The sequence below is a fragment of the Zea mays genome, chromosome 2 (genome assembly GCF_902167145.1).
Source record: "Zea mays cultivar B73 chromosome 2, Zm-B73-REFERENCE-NAM-5.0, whole genome shotgun sequence".
NCBI lineage: Eukaryota > Viridiplantae > Streptophyta > Magnoliopsida > Poales > Poaceae > Zea > Zea mays.
Window position 1 is genome coordinate 53,966,372 of NC_050097.1, and position 21,459 is coordinate 53,987,830.

General features: G+C 47.1%; 1 pseudogene; it reads right to left on the reverse strand.

Moving 5' to 3' along the window:
• Positions 1 to 2,669: 2,669 nt before the first annotated feature.
• Positions 2,670 to 4,917, reverse strand: LOC103646455 (uncharacterized; annotated as a pseudogene).
• Between the last annotated feature and the right edge of the window lie 16,542 nt (positions 4,918 to 21,459).

Here is a 21,459-nt window from a genome sequence, read left to right on the forward strand (position 1 = left end):
AATACGATTACGAAGGTTGAGTTTTCGTAATTGTACGTTGGTAAATTGTACGAAATAACATAAAATATAGAATATCAAAAGTAAATGAATAATATAATATCCATTCAATATCTTTAAGTACTGGATACAATTATACCTCTGCCTTGACAAAGGTTGATTCTCAAAATGATGAGGTGGTGAGATCCCCGAAAAGAAGCGTGAACAGTAGAGGAGTACTGTTCACTATTTATAGGCACAGGACACAGCCTGTGAGAATTTACAACCATGCCCTTCATGAAAGTTTACAATAACGACTCAAACGCTTATGGACTAAAAGGTCTTTCTACTTTTAAGTCGGTTCATAATTCCGAAGCTTTATGAAGAGCAAGCTTCGGTCATCGCACGCGGACAGCTTCAGCTGAAGCTGCTTCTTCCTTCGAGACCTTCGGCGCGACGAAGCATAGTCCCAACATAACCCGCCGTCCGGGGCTATAGGAAGAGTCTTGCGGTTTAGCCCCGAATTTTATAAGAAACACCCTGCGCTCTCTGGTATTAGTGGCCGCGGTCCAAAGGTTAATATAATTGGTAAAACTAATAAAGAAAATGATTTTTTTAGTATAAAAATAATTCTAGGATCTTGTTTAATTCATAGAAAATTTATTCTAACTCCTTTTTGATTCATTTCAGTTGTATTAATTTTATTTTAATATTGTTTATCACCTAGTGACTCTATTTAGACATGAAACATAGATTAAAATTGTTTACTTAATTTATTTCGTGCCAAGTACTTAATAACTTAGGAAATTCATAACTCAATAACTGTAACTCCGTTTTGATCCATTCTAGTTGCATTAGTTTCATAATAATATTTATTATCATCTGGTAACTTTGTTTTGTCATGAAATATAGGTTAAAATGTTGCACTTAGTCTATTCTATACTTAACCACGTGGATCTTCGGAAAACCATAACTCCATAACCGTAGCTCCGAATTTAGCTGTTCTCGATCCCACGATCTCGTAGAGATGCGTAGAGTATTATTACGTAGCTTATTCTTTTGTTTGGTGTGATGTTAATCTTGCCTATACCATGTTTGTTTGTATTGCTACGACTAGCGTGAGGACACGTGTCATCTGAAGAGCAAGTTGGTACCTAGAATCTCAAGTGCCAGGCAAGTTGTGCCCTTGATCACTTCTTTTACCCACTCATGTTCTAATTAATCATAATGATATGCATAGGTTAATTTTGATGGGACCTAATAGGTTACCCTAGTTTGTCTATCTTTATGCCTTGTTTACCACTGAACTTTTTGGGTAGTACATGCTAGTGCTATATGTGGTTTTGGGCATTGAGATACACATTATTCATGATTATACTTTTGTTATCCGTTGTTATTTACTGTTCATGTCAAGATCATTAATGTTAATTGGAACATAGAGCTTAACTTGAGAAACACGTGCCACCACAAGGGTTTATGGACGCCCTTGGCTGATTAATTAGGAAAGCTAGTGGAGGACTACCTTACCCGAAAGGGGCAAGGGCAGTAGGGGAGTGGTCAGTGTAGGGAGGTCCTTGGTTGATTTTGCTGCGATGGCGGTCAGGCAAGAACCCTGCATTGGAGCTTCCTATAAACTGTAGCGGGTTTTCTGAAGCTAGTGGAACTTTGTAAAGGCCTCGTAGTGTTACCCTTCCTCGCCTCCTCGGTAGAGGTGTATGGGAAGTCGCGATCCCTTGGCAGATGGGTAACATGACTTGTGGGTAAAGGGTACCACCTCTGCAGAGTGTAAAACTGGTATACTAGCCGAGCTCACGGTCATGAGCAGCTTAGGACTCTCTGATGATTAATTTATGGAACTAAATTCAATTTGTCATATGCATTGCATCGCAGGTGATGTTGTTACTTTTGTTCTACTACTTAATTGGGTTGGTATTTACTTATACTTAGTAATTGCTAATAAAATTTTGACCAACTTTAAAAGCAATGCTCAGCTCTAACCATCCTCGTTGGTAAGCCTTACACTTCACGTGAGCTCCCACCTTTGGCAAGTTCATGCACATTATTCCCCACAACTTGTTGAGCGATGAACGTATGTGAGCTCATTCTTGCTGTCTCACACCCCCCCACAGGTCAAGAACAGGTACCGCAGGATGAGGCGCAAGGAGGACGCTGCGATGAGTTCGTGAGAGATCTAGGCCGTCGTCTCCCAGTCAACTTTGGGTTGCTGGACCGTTGTCTCCTCATAATGTAATTATCTATTTTGTAAAGAACTCCTATTATATAGTAAAGATGTGACATTCGATCCTGTGCCATGATTCATCATATGTGTGAGACTTGGTCCCAGCACACCTGGTGATTATGTTCGCGCCCGGGTCTTGGTGCCCCGAAACTCGGGTGTGACACCTGGGCGCGGGACAAACACGAAGGCCGCGGGTTTCACCTCTCACGCCTGTCTCCCTCCAGCTTCTTCCCCCTTCGCGCTCCGTCTCGCGCCGACCCATCTGGGCTGGGGCACGTGGCGACAATTTACTCGTCGGCCCAGGGACCCCCCGGGTTCGAAACGCCGACAAATATTTTATCAACACACATGCCTACCAAAATTCTACTCGGTCCACTAATTCAGCTAATTAATCAGAATAGCGAAATAACTCGCTAAAACTGAATCTGGCTTGATAATCGCAGGAATCGCGAAGTTGACGAGAGTTTCGTGACTCACGCAATTATCGAGCACCTAATGAGCATCGCACTAACACATTAATTTATGCAACGATCGAACTATTTTGAATAATTTATCAGCTTACCGTTTCCACAGCTGACACGAATCCGCGTGATCGGTAGCGATTTTCCGATCCAGGCAATTTATCGAGCGCTTGGGGAATATCGCGCTGCTAGCTTCGTCTTCACCCGATTCTTGGGATTTCTTGCTGACGCACGGATCGACGACGATCTTCGATTGAAGTCTTCGACCGAGCACTTGATAAGCGATGCACAAAGATCTCGCTTATTTTTGTCTAATGTCCGGGATTAGGGGTTCGACGAGATCGAGCAGAGAAGAACGAGGTTCGACAAGTTCGACGACGATACGAGAGGGTGACGTATATAGAGCTGTAGGTCTGGCGAGCTGACGCAAGTGACAGAGACAGCCGCGTATGGCAACAGTGCGTCGACAGTCTATGAATTTAGGTGTTTTATCGAATAGGCGGGATACGAGGAGCCGAACAATTACTTCAACATGGTCGATGGCGAGGTCTGCCGGAAGAGAATATCGGCACACGACGCGGCACGACGAACGCGCATAGCTTCAAAACCACGCGCGCGAGACCCAACTACTGCGCGATGCGCATTAAGAACAAGCGCACGCGACAGCGGACAAGGTCGACGAGCCAAACGACACAGGACCAAGCGACAAACGCATTTGGCGAGGTCGTGACCATGGATGACGGCGTTGGGGTTGGGGTTTCTGTGACAAGGCAATGGTGGCTGACGAGCTCGCAACGGCGTGCACAGGGAGCTAAAGACCAAGCGCGGCGAAATAAACAGGGCCGAACTCGGCCAGAGCGTGCGCGCACGGGTGAAACGCCGGTGAGCCGGAGAGCCGCACGGCAGGGATCGAGCTGAGGGAGACACTGTCTGATTTGGGTGAGCTCGGGGAGCGGCGCGCGCGGCGCGCAGAGCCGAGCCAGGGGCGCGGCAGGAGAGCTTCGACGGCGAGCTTGGAGACTGGGCAGACAGAGGAGGAGAAGGGAGCAGTGAGGGCACGGCGAGTTGCAGCTGGGCGCGACAAGCAGCGGAGAGAAGCAGGCGGCCGAGCTGGGGAAGAGATGGAGTTGGACGCAACAGAACTCGCGCAGGAAGCCGCGCGTCATGGGAGAGACCAAGCTAGGGCCGACGCGAGCACAGGACCGCCATGGGGGAGCTCGAGGACACGCCCGCACGACACCAGGGAGCGAGCAGGACGCCGCGGCATGGACGAGGGAGAAGCAGGGGCGTCGCTGGCTGCGACGGCGAGCAAAGCGCAGAGCGCACGAGCGCGCGCAGCAGGGGGCGCGGTCGAGCAGAGCATCGGCCAACAGAGAACCGAGAGGGAGAGGAAGGAGCTGGAGGGAAAGCTCCGTGGTGAGGAGGAGAACGGAGGGGGCTGGGCGCGCAGAGCTCCGTGCAAAACCCCAGGGCGCAGCCATGGAATCCAGGGCGCGGCGAGCTGGAGGAGCAGGGACGGCGCGGCATGCTGGAGAAATACCGCGCGCACAGAGCAGAGAATCGCGCGTGAAGGGAGGGAGTAGGAACAGCCGAGCGCCGTGGAGAGAAGCAAGGAGGAGCTCGACGAGCTGGAGCCGGCGGTCTGGAGAGAGAGCAGAGGGAGCGCGCAGGAACTCCATGGCTCAGGAGCGAGCAAGGAGAAATCAGGGAGCAGGGGCTCGCGGCTAGCAGGAGACGCAGAGATCGAGCTGGGCGAGATCCAAGCAGGAAGATTGGCGGCCGGCAGAGGGAGGCGCCATGGGAGGGAGACCCGAGCAGAGGAGTTGAAGGGGGCGCTGGCCATGGGGGAGGCAAGGGAGCTGGGCGAGCGCATGACTGCAGAGGGAGTCGACCGGCTGGAAGGAACAGAGGGCGCCGTGGTTGGGGAGAAGTAGGGCGCGAGCAAGGAGACGGACGCCGCGGAAGCTGCCGCAGGGGGGAAGAAGACAGACTGGGCAGCGGGATCTTATCCCAGACCAGAGCGGCGGCTTGAGATATCCAAGCACTTGAGCGGCGGGAGGGAAAAATCTGGGGAGGAGAAGATGAGCTCGCGGCAGGAAGTATCACGGCTGGAGAGATGAACACCTGTAGCTGCCGTATTGATAAGGTTGAGTAAGGAATAAAAATCCCCAGCAAACGACGCGGAGAAGATGGATATTTCCTTTTTTTAAATAATTAAATGCAAATATCTAGTGTCTAGGATTTGTGAGAGTTTAAATGACTTGGTTCCAAATATATTTCAGACTACGCATTTTATTTTCTCAGATTTTGAAATAGGGAACCAAATTGGCTGCCAATTATTCCGATTTTGATTGGTTCGGGTTCAGTTTATTTAAACAGCCTGCTCCTAGTAGTGTCTCTACCGAATTCGTATAGATTGCTCGAACAAGAGTGAAATAATTAAGGGACGTTTCTAATTTGCCTTAATCGATTAATTCAAATTTTGCACATAATATTTTAGTCGTCGAGTTTAGACTAATTTGCCCAGGATAAAAATCATCCGAGTGGTTCGGGCTTCCGAATTCGTATTCGCGCGAGCGATGAATTTTAAATAATCACCGGACACACCGATTTTCGGAACAATGATGTTCCAAACATCACGAAAATTTAGGAAGAGCCCGGATGGATTAAAAACAAAGTCAAACTCGCGACAAACGAAACAGATACGATATTTAAAATCGCGATAGGCGAAGATGATTAAAATTTAGCACACGTTTTATCCACTGATATTACGTGTTTAAATCCGTACTTGTTGTCGAGCAGAATATAAACACCAGGGGTGTTACACCTACAATTGTAAAGTAATTGTATTCATATTTCGTAGATGGTGACAAAAAAGTAAACGTGGATCCAGATGATGATAGCGACTGGCTGCATCGGAATGAGACATTCCAGTCAAACGACTATGTCGCAATGACACACCTTCTGACACCAGGTACATGACTATTCACTTCACTAAAAATAGGCAAAAACAACAGATGTCACGCAATTGAACCTATACATGCCTTATTCTAGGCAGTGTGCATGATTCTGTTGGTGTCATTGGGGAACCGGGTATCGACGTGAGGGAGTATAGGCTTGAACACCTTAGGTTGTATAATCAGACACCAAAGCAGAAAGAGGCAAAGATAGAGTACATGATAAAACATAGAGCGCTACAGGCTGACACTTTGAATGTTGCGTCCATCGCCATGGAGGACCCAACATATACCCCTAAGGTTGTACACCTTACAACAGATGCAACAGAACCTGATCGATCCTCTAGTTATCGCCTGCGACTGGGTTTCCCTGAATTCATCAGGACACCTTTCCTGCCAGCTCAAACACAGACCGAGGATGTCGGTTCATTTGATATGTCTAGTGAAGCAATAAGACGTAAAGTGCCACATGGGGAAAGACAAGCTATCTTAGCCTGTCGAAACTAGCAATTTCAAACATCCATTGCAAGGAACGTGACTACTTTGAATGGGGATACTATCGGTGACACCAACAACAATGGTAATTACTATTGAATCTTAAATGGATCTTGCACGACGATGATAGCGTATAGTCACACTAATCGTGTGTTTCCATCAGCACAATGTAGCGTTCCATGCCAAGCCGCTACCTTGCCAACAAATGGAAGTGAAGGCATAATCGAACAAGGAAGTGGGGTGGAGCATACACAAGAGAAGCCAAGTGTCATTTCCAATGGTAATTTTAAAAAATCTTTATTTAGATTACATATTTTCCCCACCCTGAATGCCTTTGTCTTTTACGTGGCTCGTATTTTCACGATCCAGATGATGATGATGATGAGGCTGTCATATTCAGAGAAGATGATGACGACGATGAGGGATACATATTCGCTGGCCAATGTACTTATGTCAATTTTTATTATGATTATGATACCAAGGCTTATATAAATACGCATGTCTTAGTCGTTGTTTTCCAAAAAAATATCATATGAGGAGACTGACGAGGACATCAAAATCGATGGTACTCAAGATGAATCTACTAGCACTGATGTGCCTGACCCATACGACAAGGTATATAGTAACCTCCCTGAAGAAACACATATGCTAAAGCATGTTCCTGACTGCGGTTATTGCACTGCGAAGAAGTTTGAGTACGAGCCACCTGGGTTTTGCTGTCGTGGTGGGAAGGTTGAGCTAGCACCACTAGATACCCCTCCCTAGCTCAGGAGGTTGTGGGATAGTGTAGACTCTAATGCTAAGCACTTTCGTGATAACATTAGGTTTTTTAATGGGCATTTATCTTTCACTTCCCTGTACTGTTGCCTCGATAGTATGACAATTAATGTGCGAGATTCTGGTATATACACGTTCCGAGCACAAGGCATGATGTACCACAATATCAAGTCATTCAATAAGGAAGGTGGGTCGGAGCATAAACATCTAGAGCTTTACTTTTACGATGATGATCCCAGTCTCGAGCATCGGTACCGTAAGACAAAGAGGTTATTAAACAGATAGTTGGCATACTCCATGGAAACCCGTACTCCGAGCACCTTAGGAGCATGGGCCATGTTGAGAACCTTGATGACTATCATATCGCATTGAACCTTGACCAAACTTGAATCAGAAGACATATAACACGCCTCTCACTTTGGAGGTGGTCGCTGTATGGATCGAGGGAGCGAACGGCGAGGCCAGTTCAGCAAGAGTGTTATGCTACATGGGAAGGATATGTCAAGCCACGACATCCGCTCATACCATGGATGCCACGATGAACTATCGTATCCACTATTCTTACCTAGAGGTGAACTTGGATGGCATGCAAATATCCCAAAGGTTGGTGTATCCACGGATGAAGTGGATGCATACCGTGCGACACATAGGGCAAATAATTCAAACGATGAAGATGGAGGTTAGTTGTTTCTTTGTACTTTGGGATTTTTGCACATTATTAACTATTCTTTCAACATCACTCACTTTTCAATCCTTGTGTATGCAGAATCTCCTACCCATTTATGTGTGTTCATACGTGACTACTACTGCTACAAATTCTAGATTTGTCCTGGGTATTCAATCCAATACTCCATGGAAAGCGGCTTTTCCAGCAGTCCACTGTCGACACGTACATCAAGATTGAGAGCTCTCGTTTAGATTTCATACATAAGAATCAAGATCGTTTAAAGGCAGACCTATACCAGGGCTTGGTGGATAGCATGTTAGATGGAGATATCAGAGCAGAAAAGGTTGGGGAAGCGAACTGTGCTGTCTACATCGTTTATTGGCGGTCCTCGTGACATGAGACATCGGTATATGGATGCTATGGCTCTGGTGTGGAAGTTTGGTAAACCAGACATCTTTCTTACCATGACATGTAACCCTAACTGGGATGAGATAAGGAGGGCGCTTCTCCCTGGGCAAACACCGCAAGATCGTCCTGATCTTGTAGTGCGTGTCTTTCATGCGAAGCTACAGGAGTTAAAGCATAGGCTAACTAAATAGGATATTCTCGGTAAGGTCTGGGCCTACATCTATGTCATGGAGTTTCAAAAGCAGGGTTTGCCGCATGCCCATTTTCTACTCATAATGCAGAGGAAGTACAAGCTCATATGCCCTGAGCAGTATGACTATTTGATCTCAGCCGAGATCCCAAGCAACAAGTACCCTGAACTACGAAAGATGGTTGTGATAGCCCCCAAGTTATCGGACCCACGTGCACAATCCTTGCCTTGATGGCCTCAGATGGCTATGCATGTGTATCAGGTAACATAACAAGGCTATCACAAGTTCAACAAGTTGAACTCATCATCCCAAGGATCTCCCACCTTACAAGCATATTACAATAATCACATTCGATGCACAAACACTTCGGAGATAAGAGCGGAAGTCTTTATAAAACATTCTTTTCATTTCTAAAACTAAAGTTTATTACATAGAAAGAGTTACATTTATTACAAGTCCTGATATACTCAAACTGCATAACTTATTACAAAAGCAGGAAGGTAGAAACCCTCCAAAGCTCATAAATAAACCTAGCTAGTTGAAGCGTCCCTAATCCTCTGGGACTCAAATGTGATACAATTACTAGTCCCAGGAGGCTAGTAAACACATTTATACATCAGATGATTCTAGATTTGCTTAAACGAGACAACCCTATAAAGGTGGCGATCAACTTTAAGAGTTGGTCCACAACTCGGGACATATCATCAGAGTGGGGCTGAAGCAGCCCGATATACGCAGTGAAGCAATTCAGCGGTCCAACAGCCACAGGCAAGGTTGGGAACAGTCGTAACTCTTACCCGATCCCCTTTTTCTGAAAAACAACAAATAAGCAAGGGTGAGTACAAACGTACTCAGCAGCCCACCTTCACCCGCGGAATGGGGAAATCAGATATAATGCATGGAATATGTGGAGCTCAGAATATTTTGCAGAAACAACAATATTTTATGCAGGGTTGTTTTGAAAAATATTTTGTACTTTTGCAAAGCGCATCCTCTCCAAAAGGAGCAGGAAGTTTTTCAATATTATAACAAAATCCCCTGGACTCAACCATCCAGGTATCTCAGCAGTTTCCCACTGGTTTTCATTTCCAAAAACAGCTACTGGACTTCCCGTCCACCATAGCTCACGGTTCAACAGCCAGACCTTTTAAAAACCACTTTTCAAAAGCATCTCTTTTTTTGGAAAACAAAACATTAATTGCCATACCATACCAGACTCGTCCATTCCTGTGGACACAGACTATTCGAATAGGTTTTCAAACTCTACGCAGAGGTGTACACTTTACCCACTAGTCCGGCTCTGCGATCTCATAACTAGTGAGACCCGAATCCGAATCTCTTTCTTTCCTCGCACGTCCTAACCTTAACGGTTATACCGGAAGGAGTCAGGCCACCGCCATGTCCAAACCGGACAAAACATTCCCCCTCTTTATCCTCCCGGTGCTCCCCAGCCTTCATAACCCTGGGGTTGGACCGTACGAGTTCGGATTGAGTGACTGCCCACACAGTCTCGAGTGGTTGTACTTATCAGGAGTACAGGTAGTGAAAGATGACAAACCGGTCCTTCTGTGAGAGGACAATCCTTCTGCTCACACCTAAACCAGCTGAGCCATCACCTTAGGCCCTCCCCTAAACCAGGGAGTCCCTAATTATCCCACTCACAAGGTGATAAGGGTGAAAACCCTTCATCATACACATTTTGAAAAGCATTTTCTTTTGAAAACTCACACCTTTTCTCAAATCATTTGTAACAAATATATTAAGGATTGATTGCGGCAAGCGGCTTGGGTGGCCATAATAACTTATCTCAAAATCATATCATGCATAAAATAACAGGTTGAGGGTTGTGGTTGAAAAACATAGGTAATTTATGCATCAAAGGGATCCAGTGAGCTTGTCGTGCTTATCCGGCGAAGGGGGAAGGAGAGCTCGCGGAACTGGCTTCTGGCTTCACTGCCTGGCGTAGACTTGCAGATCTGGCCTCCACGAGACGACACAAACGCTCCGATAACTATGCAACATGAATAAACAAACATACAAACAAGCAAGTATACCAACAAATATTTAGTATAGTGGTCAGAATAGCGATATATGGATGGGTAGAGTCTTGAGTAGAATCTGTGTCATGTGGTGTTGTGATATTACTGGTGGTGGAGCGGAGGTGCTTACCAGGAGGGTGGACCGGAGGCGAAGCGACACTATGCGTGTAGCCGGCAGAGCGGAGTAACTGAGTGGGTGGGGTGTTTGCCTTGGCTGAGGGTGTTGAGTGTGTGTGGAGAGGGAGAGGGTAGCTGGGTGTATTTATAGCTGAGTGTAGGTGGTGTAGCACAGTGAAGTTCACTGTTGGTGAGAATAGTGACGAATGAATCGTCTGACTTAGTATGAACAGGAGAGTTATAGGCATAATATGGGACAAGAGTATTTTGGGAGTTTTCTGGAATATGGACCATGCTTAAGGGATGGCATGGTTGGATAGGGAATAGTTTGATAAGAATTTAGAAACGAGAATTATTGGAATCTAAGTTTGGGAGCCTGGTTCGAAGGAATCTCAAAGTTAAGCGTGCTCAACTTGGAGAAACCTAGGATGGGTGACCAGATGGGAAGTTCCCACTGGAAGAAAAATCACAGTCACCGGAGTTCATATGGCTGGAATATTGGTCTGGCTGGTCTTAGGTGGACTGGACAGCATGACAGATGAGTAGTTGAAATTTGGGGTGATCGGATGATCGATGAATAGTAATGATGAATAGTGACGACAAAAAGGTTGCCATAGATATCATCGATGAATAGTAACGATGAATAGTAATGATGCTGAATAGTAACAATGAATAGTGATGGTGAATAGTGCGTACGAACGAACCATGAATGATGAATAGTGACGATGAACAAACGATGAATAGGAACTATGAACGAACGGACGAACGATCAAATGATCGGACGAACGAACGATCGGAATTTCGGCAGCATCACATCAGGACAAAGATTATCTGGAAGAACGATGAATAGGGACTATGAACGAACGATGAACGATGAATAGGAACTATGAACGAACGGTGAACGATCAAATGATCGAACGAATGAATGATCGAACGAACGAATGATCGGAATTTTGGCAGCATAACGACAGGGAAAAGATTATTTGCACGAACAAACGGACGAACGATCGAATGATCGGACGAACGAACGATCGGAATTTCGGCAGCATAACGGCAGAACAAAGATTATCTGGAAGAACGATGAATAGGGACTATGAACGAACGATGAACGATGAATAGAACTATGAACGAACGATGAACGATCGAATGATCGAACGAACGAACGATCGGAATTTCGGCAGCATAACGGTAGGAAAAAGATTATTTGGACGAACGAACGAACGAACGATCGGATGAACGAACCATGAACGATCGGACGAACGATCGAACGATCGGACGAATGAACGAACAAACTAAGAACAGGGGACGAACGATCGAAGAACGATCGAACGATCCTTGTGCTAGTGTGTGCTTGTGTGGAACATAGAGTGGGTGTGTGTGGGGGGGGGGGGAAGAGAGTTGCCATGAAATGGCTTGGGGTGGGATGAGAGGAGGCCCTTGCCCCTCTATTTATAGCCATGGTGGGGTGATTAGGGGGAGGGATGAGAGGATTAGTGGGAGGATGAGAGGATTAGTGGGAGATTAGCATGGATTTGTCTTATATGAGTGTAATTAGCTTGTAGAGCTCACCGTATGACACCAGAGGCATATGTATACGTATGAGCATGAGAAAAGTTATGAAGAAAATATTTGTAGGGACTTGAAAAATGATTATGAAGGTATTTCTTAGGAAGAAAATACTTGGAGATATATTGGTGGAATATTTGGGCAATATTTCTGGAAATAATTTGAGGGGGATCACTGGGGAAATATCTGGGCAGTATTTCTAAAAAGAAATTGAGGGTGATCACTGGGGAAATATTTGTAGAATATTTTGAGGAGGATTTTGGAGAGAATATAGACCACTATAATTTATTTGTTGATATCAACTCGCAAACAAACATTTTGAAATGAAATTTGAAATTCATTTTGAATTTAGGGCGAGTTTGAGAAAATTTCAGAATTTGAATTTTTGGGATGCTACACTAGTCCTCCTCCAGAACTGGAAATGCCCTCCAGCCACAGGAACACTTAGAGTACTTCTCATCACCTACAACAACATGGGTTCGAAAACCTTGAGTACGGAGTGTACTTTCACAAGTCTTACCCGACTAATGAAAAAGACTCTCAAGGATATGCTGGTTAAATAGGAATCAAGGAAAGGCTTGAGCAAGAATCAACTTAGATACTTTTGCAGAAATAGCTTACTAAAGTGAGTCCTTACTTTCAATATTTTAACGCCAGATTAAATATTAATAGACTCTGGTTGCATCTAGTTTAATTTCACCATCTCATCATTACAACATTATTTTTATTCATAATGTTTACATCCTAACCTAGGTTGCAGGTCAGAGATCAAGTCTCCACTGTCCAGGGATATAACGGCGATCCGAATCGATTACTCAGCTGAGGATCTCTAACCACACAACATATGTTTCTCGTAAACCTTGCATATGCCTACCATTCCCACGGATCCTCCACTGCATGAACAGGTCTGCGCCACCCGAGAGCACACCACCCCTTTTAGGCGGTCCTTTGCCAGGAGGGTACGTGCCACGCTCGCCATCTCTCCACTCCCAGTGCGCGATTGTCTTTTCATGTATGGAATAGCCGGGTTCAAGCTTACCCTGTCCCATATCCAGGGCATGTGACCAGTAAGATAGTCCTTGATCATACAGGCCTACATACGCATCCAATCCTTAATTAACCTGGTGTAACACCCCTGGTGTTACTAGCACTAAAACCTGAGCATAACATCATGTGCATTGACATATCAAGTTGTTTGTTACACCTAGAATGCATTCACTAGGTAAAATTTCAAAACAAGTTGTGATGTGGTGACTTGAAGAGTGCTTAACCCTAGGGTAGGGTACTTAACCCTAGGATTAGGGTATGTGGATAGCAGTAGCCCAAAATGAGTAAAATCTCAAAATTCATTAAAAATGTTCACAGGATATCAAATTTGGTGAACTTTTGTGGCACAAAAACCCTAGTGTGCCCAAACCCTAAAAGAAACCCTAGAAAAACCCTAATTAGAACCCTAAGGGGGGTAAATGCAAATTCTATGCACTTTTGGACCAAAGTGCAAATATCAAAGTGATAGCACACCACAAACCAAGTAACTTTCACATTGAAGGATTTTCATGTAATGTGAAGGAGTTTGGACTTATTTGCAAAAGTAACCCATGAACACCATATGGCTAAGTCTGAAATTCAGTGTGTTGGAGCCAACTTTGGAGCTATGTATTCCTCATTTCATAAGAAATTTGCCCTAGGACAACACATAAAATTTGTAGAGCTATGGTAGGGGTACAACTTTGCTTAAGTGATTAAGCATTAGTGACATACAAAATTTGGAGATAAATGGACCTGAAGTCTGGCTGTCAGACACCCCTGAAGCTGGACTTTGACTGACAGTGAACTAGGACAGACTTTGGGGGCGATTTTGAGTAAGCTCCAGTGGATGTTTGATTATGGTTGCTATAACAAAATTAAAGCTGGTTTGTAGGAGATTAATTTGCTACAGACCAATTAGAGGGTTGCCACATAAAAATTTGTGAAAATCACTCCTGAAAATGCTCTATCAGGTGCTCTGAATGGAGTTCTAATGGTACGGTACTGAAGAAGATCTTCAGGTGCAGTGCACCTCGCCGCCGGTGACCCCACGCCTGGATTCGCACCGGCGATGCGATTTGTGCCTGTTCGCGTGCGGATAACGACTCGGGGTGAAAAAAATCTTCACCGTGGATGAGACCGGGAGCCGGCCCCATACCCATTTGCCTTGCGGCCGGTCCAGGTAACCTCGCCGGAGTTTGATGCCTGCCGTGCGAATGCCACATGCCTTGAAGCTTTACCATGTCGCAGTAAGCTGCCTTAGGTAGCTGGTTCATCACCTGAGACACTGCCCCGGTGAAAGCCACGACAGCTCGCACCAGTGAACCTCCCATCCCTCCGGCCGCCAGTGCGCCTTCTCCAAACTGAGCGCCACCTCTGATGGACTCTATAAATTGATGCCCTAGTGAGCTCTGCTAGGTTATTACGCATCCAAAGCACTAGCTCTCGCCTCTCATCGTTCACCAGAGCCTCCCAATTTCATATTTCCTGCAAAACAATCAGAGTAGTTGTTGAAGAAGAAGAAGTTGCACCACCAGCTGAGATTCCACCTGCTGGGAATAGTTTTTATTTTGATATCTATGGAACAGATCCTGAATCCCCTACAACACAAGGCAAGCCCCGATGCATTTACCCTTTTCCTTGTGATTTTAAACTCTTTATCATGTGAAATGATGCATTAGGTGATAGGAGTTGAGTGATGAACTATTGCTGCATTTCCTTCCTTGAAACTGTTTACCCTTCCTTGATTACCTGTTTGTTAAAAAGTTTTCTGATGCTTAGTCTTGCTTTAGAAAAACAAAATGTTTTGTTTTAAACAAAAGATGATGCTTCAGATGGAATGGGATGTTTTGAAAAATAAAACTTGATGGTGGATCCATCATGGCCGTGATGGGTTCAACATCGGACAAGATGTACCTCTGTCAGGTACCAAATTTTGGGATTGAAAATGATAAAGACGAGACCGGGCAGGTGACTTGCATGAGAAGGAAGTCTCGGTGTAGTGTCTCTGCCTGAGTCGATTAAGGACCGTGTCGATGTAGGCCTGATGACCGAGGACCCTTTAACGGGCCACATGCCTCGTCATGGGTAAGCTTTGCCTCGGGCAGACCAATACCAGAAAGGCCAACACACTCTAGGAGTGGAGAGATGGCGAGAGTAGCGTGTACCCTCCGTGGCAAGAGGCTGGACAATGGTGTATCTGTGCTCTCGGTTGGCGTGAACCCGGTCTGGTCTTAAGAAACCAGGTGGCGAGTTGACATATGCAAGGGTTAAGTGCTACATATGTCGTGTGGTTGGAGATCCTCAGCTGAGAATTAATCGATTCAGATCGCCGTTAGTTCTCGGACATGAAGACTTGGTCACTGACTTACACGTAGCAATCCAGTGAACTGAAAGGTTGATACAAGACGGCTAGTATAGGCCAAGTGTTTGAACCAGGGTAGAAAGAACTCTAGGTTCAGGTAATGACTTAACCTGATAATAAAACTAGATTTTTAAGGATCCACTGTTAGTAAGCATTTCTGCAAACAGAGTCTTTGATTCTTGAAAAGCCTTACCTTGACTCCCTCAAGCCAGCATATCCTTGAGAGTCTTTTTCTTTTGTCGGGTAAGACTTGCGAAAGTACACGCCGTACTCAAGGTTTTCGAACCCGTGTTGTTGTATGTGAGGAAATAGCAGAGTTTTGCTTCATCTGTTCAAAGGTGGTACCCAAGGAAGAGCCCCATCAGTGAAGTTGGTCGCGGGAGGATGTTTGCCTCCCACTTACAAAACAATAAACTTTTGTGCGGGAGGGTGTTTTGCCTCCCTGGTCTGTAATAATATTTTATGCACTCATGACCCTGGTACTGCAATAAGTACACTCTCTCTATATTTTGTTAATGTAAATTATGTTATTGTAATCCGCTTCCGCTATTTCTTCACTCCGGATTTGTGATGTAATATCTGCATAATGACGGGTGAAACGCTCTTGGGCGAAATGATGAGGATACAGTTACTGAACTTGTCGAGTGATTAGGTGCATCTACAGGGTTGTCTAAGGTCCTTAGGAGAAGGACAACTATAGGTGGGCCTAATACCTTGGGAGGTTCCGTCATAGTTGGTATCGGAGCGAAACCCGTCCTCTCAGATATTACGTAGTACTTCAAAAGAATTTTTAACCACTTATCTAGAAATATTCTTTCATTATTACCTTACCACTTTCTGGTAGTCCCTTGTCTTGTACAGTTGGGTAACAGAGTGCAATATATAGGGAGTTGGGGATCAACGAAGATTGACTCCACAATTATTAGATCATGCATGCATCATATTTTAAAAAAATATACTAATAAATCTTCCCCTCTTATGGAGATATGGCGCGAAAAACAACGCGCAAATCTACTGGACCTTTTGGCGTGCCACGACATCAGCTAGCTTCCAGGCACGAAGGAAGTAGTAGTGGCAGTAATGACCCAATTGGAGACCTGGAATCCAGGGTGGAACAACTCCGATCAGAGTTACGCCACAGAAACAGGGCACGGGAGCAGGACAGTCACCGTAAAGCGGAATTGTCAGCCGAAGTCAGTCGCTTGCAGTATGAGATTTCAGAATGGGATTCGGCCATTGATTGGGCCGTCAACTCGCGTTCGATCGCTTGGGACCGCGAAGCCAAAGCTCTAGCTCGTGTGGCAGAGCTTAGTGCGTCCCTTGAAAGCCTGCAAGTGTATTGTAATACTTTACATGAAGAAGTACATGTATTGTATGCTCGACTGCATCTGGACGTGCCTTCCGACGTTGCTGCAATGGAAGCCGGACCGTTGCGTACAGCAAATGAAGGACCTGATGGGGAGCTGGACCTTTTTAGGCACCCTCCTTCCATGAACCTTGCTGACAAACGGTCTCCTGCAGCAGGAAATGGAGCAACAAAGGATGAAGAAGACTAGAATAATATAGTTTAGATATTATACTTATGTAAAATAAGTAATGAAGTCAAGTTGTACACTGGAGTTTGTATAATTATTACATTTTGGTAATGTAATATGATGGTGTATGCTGGCATGTTATATTTTTCCAAATGTTTCTTTGCCTCAGATGCCATCACGGACTCGTGATGGTGCGGGGACTTCCTGTGGTGGGGAAGATACTCCCAACACGCCACTAGTACCACCGACTTTGGCCGAGGCTATCGCTGCCCTGGTCACTGCAACCGCTGATAATACGCGCTTCTTGCACAAGATGGCAGCCAACCAATTCCAACCGCATGGAGGAAGGGCTTCTCCTCAAGGACAACAAGATACTACTTACCTGGAGTTCTCTGAGACTTGACCTCACTTTTCATTAAAGCGGAAGAACCTTTAGAAGCGGATGAATGGGTGAGAGTTATGGAACAAAAGTTTGGATTGATTCGATGCATGGAGACACAAAAGCCTTTGTTCGCCGCACAACAACTGAGAGGGTCTGCCAGTACTTGGTGTGAAAATTTCTCAGCAATCCAGCCTATTGGACATCAGATTACCTGGGATGAGTTCAAATTGGCATTCCGAGAGCACTATGTTCCAGAGGGAGTACTCCAGATGAGGCTAGAAGAGTTTATCCAGTTGAGGCAAGGAGGAGATACAGTGATGCAGTATCTCAACAAATTCAACCACCTCTGTCAGTATGTCATTGACCAGGTGGATACTGACTTAAAGAAAAAGAACTGTTTTATGAGGGGACATAATGACATGCTTCAGCAGAAAATGGCGACATGTTTGGACCTTACCTACACTAGGGCTGTCAGTACTGCACTGGTAGTCGAAGCCAAAAATGCAGGACATGGGAAATCAAAGGGGTTTGGAGGTAAAAGGTCAAATCAAGGACTAGAAAAGAGAACAAGGTTGGTCATCCGACCTTTTAATCAAAATCGTTCTTCGCCTCGCCCACCTTCATATTCATTCAAGCAACCTGTCTTTATTCGTCCCACTACTACCCCCGCTCCTACCAATCAGCCGAGTGCCCCTGGTACTCGTTTCCCTGCTCTTCCCAGTTCATCCACTGGTTGCTTCAATTGTGGAAAGTCCAGACACTTCATCAAGGACTGCCCATACCCAAAACAAAATAAAACCAATTTCCAACAGAACTCTGGGAACTCCAACCAAGGAAAGGGGAACACAGCTAATACTTCAACTAGCAAAAATTTCAAGAAAACTAGACGGATTTATTATACCCAGGTGGCTACGACACCGGAAGGCGAGCCGATAATGATAGGTACGTTCCTTGTTGCCAATCACCCAGTCGTTATTCTCTTCGATTCTGGTGCATCACATACCTTCATAAGCAAGAATTTTATGGAAAAGCATTGCATTCCTTGCAATGAATCAAGGGAAGGATTTATTATCCACTCACCTGGGGGACGGATATTTACTAAGGAAGTAGCCTTCCACATACCAGTAATGTTGGCCGGACATGAATTTCCTACCAACATGATTGTTTTAAAAGGCCAAGACATAGATGTAATTCTGGGCATGAACTGGTTAGCCCAGCATAAGGCCATCATCAATACCGACTTAAGAACCATCAAATTGAGTCATGGCCATGAAGAGATTCAATTGTCCATCCCTATAGCTGTCCCAGCCAATCTATCTGGACGAGTTTGTGAAGCGATCAAAATCCAAGATATTCCGGTGGTATGCGAATTCCCGGATGTCTTTCCTGAAGATTTGCCTGGGTTGCCTCCAGAAAGGGATGTGGAATTTGTGATTGAACTAAAGCCCGGTACGACTCCTATTTCTAGAAGGTCGTACCGAATGCCACCTAATGAACTGGCAGAACTCAAGACTCAACTACAAGACTTGCTGGAGAAGGGGTTCATTAGGCCAAGTTCATCACCTTGGGGATGTCCCGCAATTTTCGTCAAGAAGAAGGATCAAACGCTTCGAATGTGTGTGGACTACCGACCCCTTAATGAGGTTACCATCAAGAACAAGTACCCTCTTCCTCGGATCGATATCTTATTCAATCAACTTACTAGAGCTCGGGTATTCTCCAAGATTGACCTCAGGTCAGGTTATCATCAGATCCGTATTCGACCCGAAGATATACCCAAGACCGCATTCACCACGCGGTATGGATTATTCGACAAATGCTCCAGCCCACTTCACATACTTAATGAACTCGATGTTTATGCCCGAGTTAGATAAATTTGTGGTGGTCTTCATTGATGACATTCTTATCTAATCCAAAAATGAAGAGGAGCATGCTAAGCACTTACGGATCGCGCTAACGCACTTAAGGGAGCACTAGTTGTATGCTAAGTTCAGCAAATGCGCGTTCTGGTTGGAGGAAATCCAATTTCTGGACATGTATTATCTACAAAAGGGATTGCGGTCGATCCCAGTAGGGTCAAGGATATTCTAGAATGGAAACCGCCTACTACAGTACATCAAGTTCGAAGTTTCCTTGGACTAGCTGGATATTACCGTAGGTTTATTTCGGATTTCTCCAAGATTGTTAAAACTATTATGGGTTTATTGAAGAATGATACTGTCGGCGTTTCGAGACAGGGGGGTCCCTAAGCCGACGAGTGAGTGTGCTGCGTGCCCCAGCCCAGATGGGTCGAGCGCGTGGGCGAGCGCGAAGGGGGGAGAGGCGAGGTGGCCGGAGTCGAGCGTGAGAGAGGTGGAAGTCCCGCGGCCTTCGTGTTCGTCCCGCGCCCAGGTCAGGTGCGCTTGCAGTAGGGGGGTTACAAGCGTTCACGCGGGTGAGGGAAGCGAGCGGCCCCAAGAGAGCGCCTGTCCCGTCCTCGGTCCCGCGCGGCCAACCTTCTCTAAGAAGGCCCTGGTCCTCCCTTTTATAGTCGTAAGGAGAGGATCCAGGTGTACAATGGGGGGTGTAGCAGAGTGCTACGTGTCTAGCGGAGGGAGAGCTAGCGCCCTAGGTACATGCCAATGTGGCAGCCGGAGAGATCTGGGCACCCTGCTGGCGTGATGTCGTGGCTGCCGGAGGTGCGGCGGAGCCTGGCGGAGGGACAGCTGTTGGAGCGGTCGAGTCCCTGCTGACGTCGTCCTGCTTCCGTAAGAGAGCTGGGGGGCCGCCGTCGTCATAGAGCTTGTGGAGCGCCATCATTGCCCCTCCGGCGGAGCTGGCCGGATGGGACGCCGGTCTTGTTCTCCGTGACCCGAGTCGATTCGGGGTAGGATGATGATGGCGCTTCCTGTTGACGTGGCGGTCTGTGCTCTAGGCGGGGCGACGTGGGGGTTCCTCCGAAGCCGAGGTTGAGTCTGCCTTCCGTTGCCGTGACCGAGCCCGAGCCATGGGGTCGGGCGAGGCGGAAGTCGTTCGGCCGAGGCCAGGGCGGAGTCCGAGCCCTGGGGTCGGGCGAGGCGGAGTTTCGTCGTCTTCCGGGTCTTAGCCCGAGTCCGAGCCCTGGGGTCGGGCGGAGCGGAGTTCGCCGTCTTCCGGGTCTTAGCCCGAGTCCGAGCCCTGGGGTCGGGTGGAGCGGAGTTCGCCGTCTTCTGGGTCTTAGCCCGAGTCCGAGCCCTGGGGTCGGGCGGAGCGGAGTTCGCCGTCTTCCGGGTCTTAGCCCGAGTCCGAGCCCTGGGGTCGGGCGGAGCGGAGTTCGCCGTCTTCCGGGTCTTAGCTCGAGTCCGAGCCCTGGGGTCGGGCGGAGCGGAGTTCGCCGTCTTCCGGGTCTTAGCCCGAGTCCGAGCCCTGGGGTCGGGCGGAGCGGAGTTCGCCGTCTTCCGGGTCTTAGCCCGAGTCCGAGCCCTGGGGTCGGGCGGAGCGGAGTTCGCCGTCTTCCGGGTCTTAGCCCGAGTCCGAGCCCTGGGGTCGGGCGGAGCGGAGTTCACCGTCTTCCGGGTCTTAGCCCGAGTCCGAGCCCTGGGGTCGGGCGGGGCGGAGTTCGCCGTGGCGCCTTTGGCAAGGCCTGACTGCCTGTCAGACTCACTCTGTCGAGTGGCACTGCAGTCGGAGTGGCGCAGGCGGCGCTGTCCTTCTGTCAGACTGGCCAGTGGAGCGGTGGAGTGACGGCGGTCACTTCGGCTCTGCCGGGGGCGTGTGTCAGGATAAAGGTGTCAGGCCACCTTTGCATTAAATGCCCCTGCAATTTGGTCAGTCGGTGCGGCGATTTAGTCAAGGTTGCTTCTGAGCGAAGCCAAGGCCTCGGGCGAGCCGGTGATGTGTCCGCCATAAAAAGGGGGCCTCGGGCGAGACGGAAGTCTCTCGAGGTCGGCTGCCCTTGGCCGAGGCTAGGCTCGGGTGAAGCGTGATCGAGTCACTCGTGTGGACTGATCCCTGACTTAATCGTACCCATCAGGCCTTTGCAGCTTTATGCTGATGGGGGTTACCAGCTGAGAATTAGGCGTCTTGAGGGTACCCCTAATTATGGTCCCCGACAGTAGCCCCCGAGCCTCGAAGGGAGTGCTAGCACTCGCTTGGAGGCTTTCGTCGCACTTTTTTGCAAGGGGACCAGCCTTTCTCGGTTGCATTTCGTTCCGGTGGGTGCGCGCGAGCGCACCCGCCGGGTGTAGCCCCCGAGGCCTCGGAGGAGTGGTTACACTCCTTCGAGGTCTTAATACCTCGC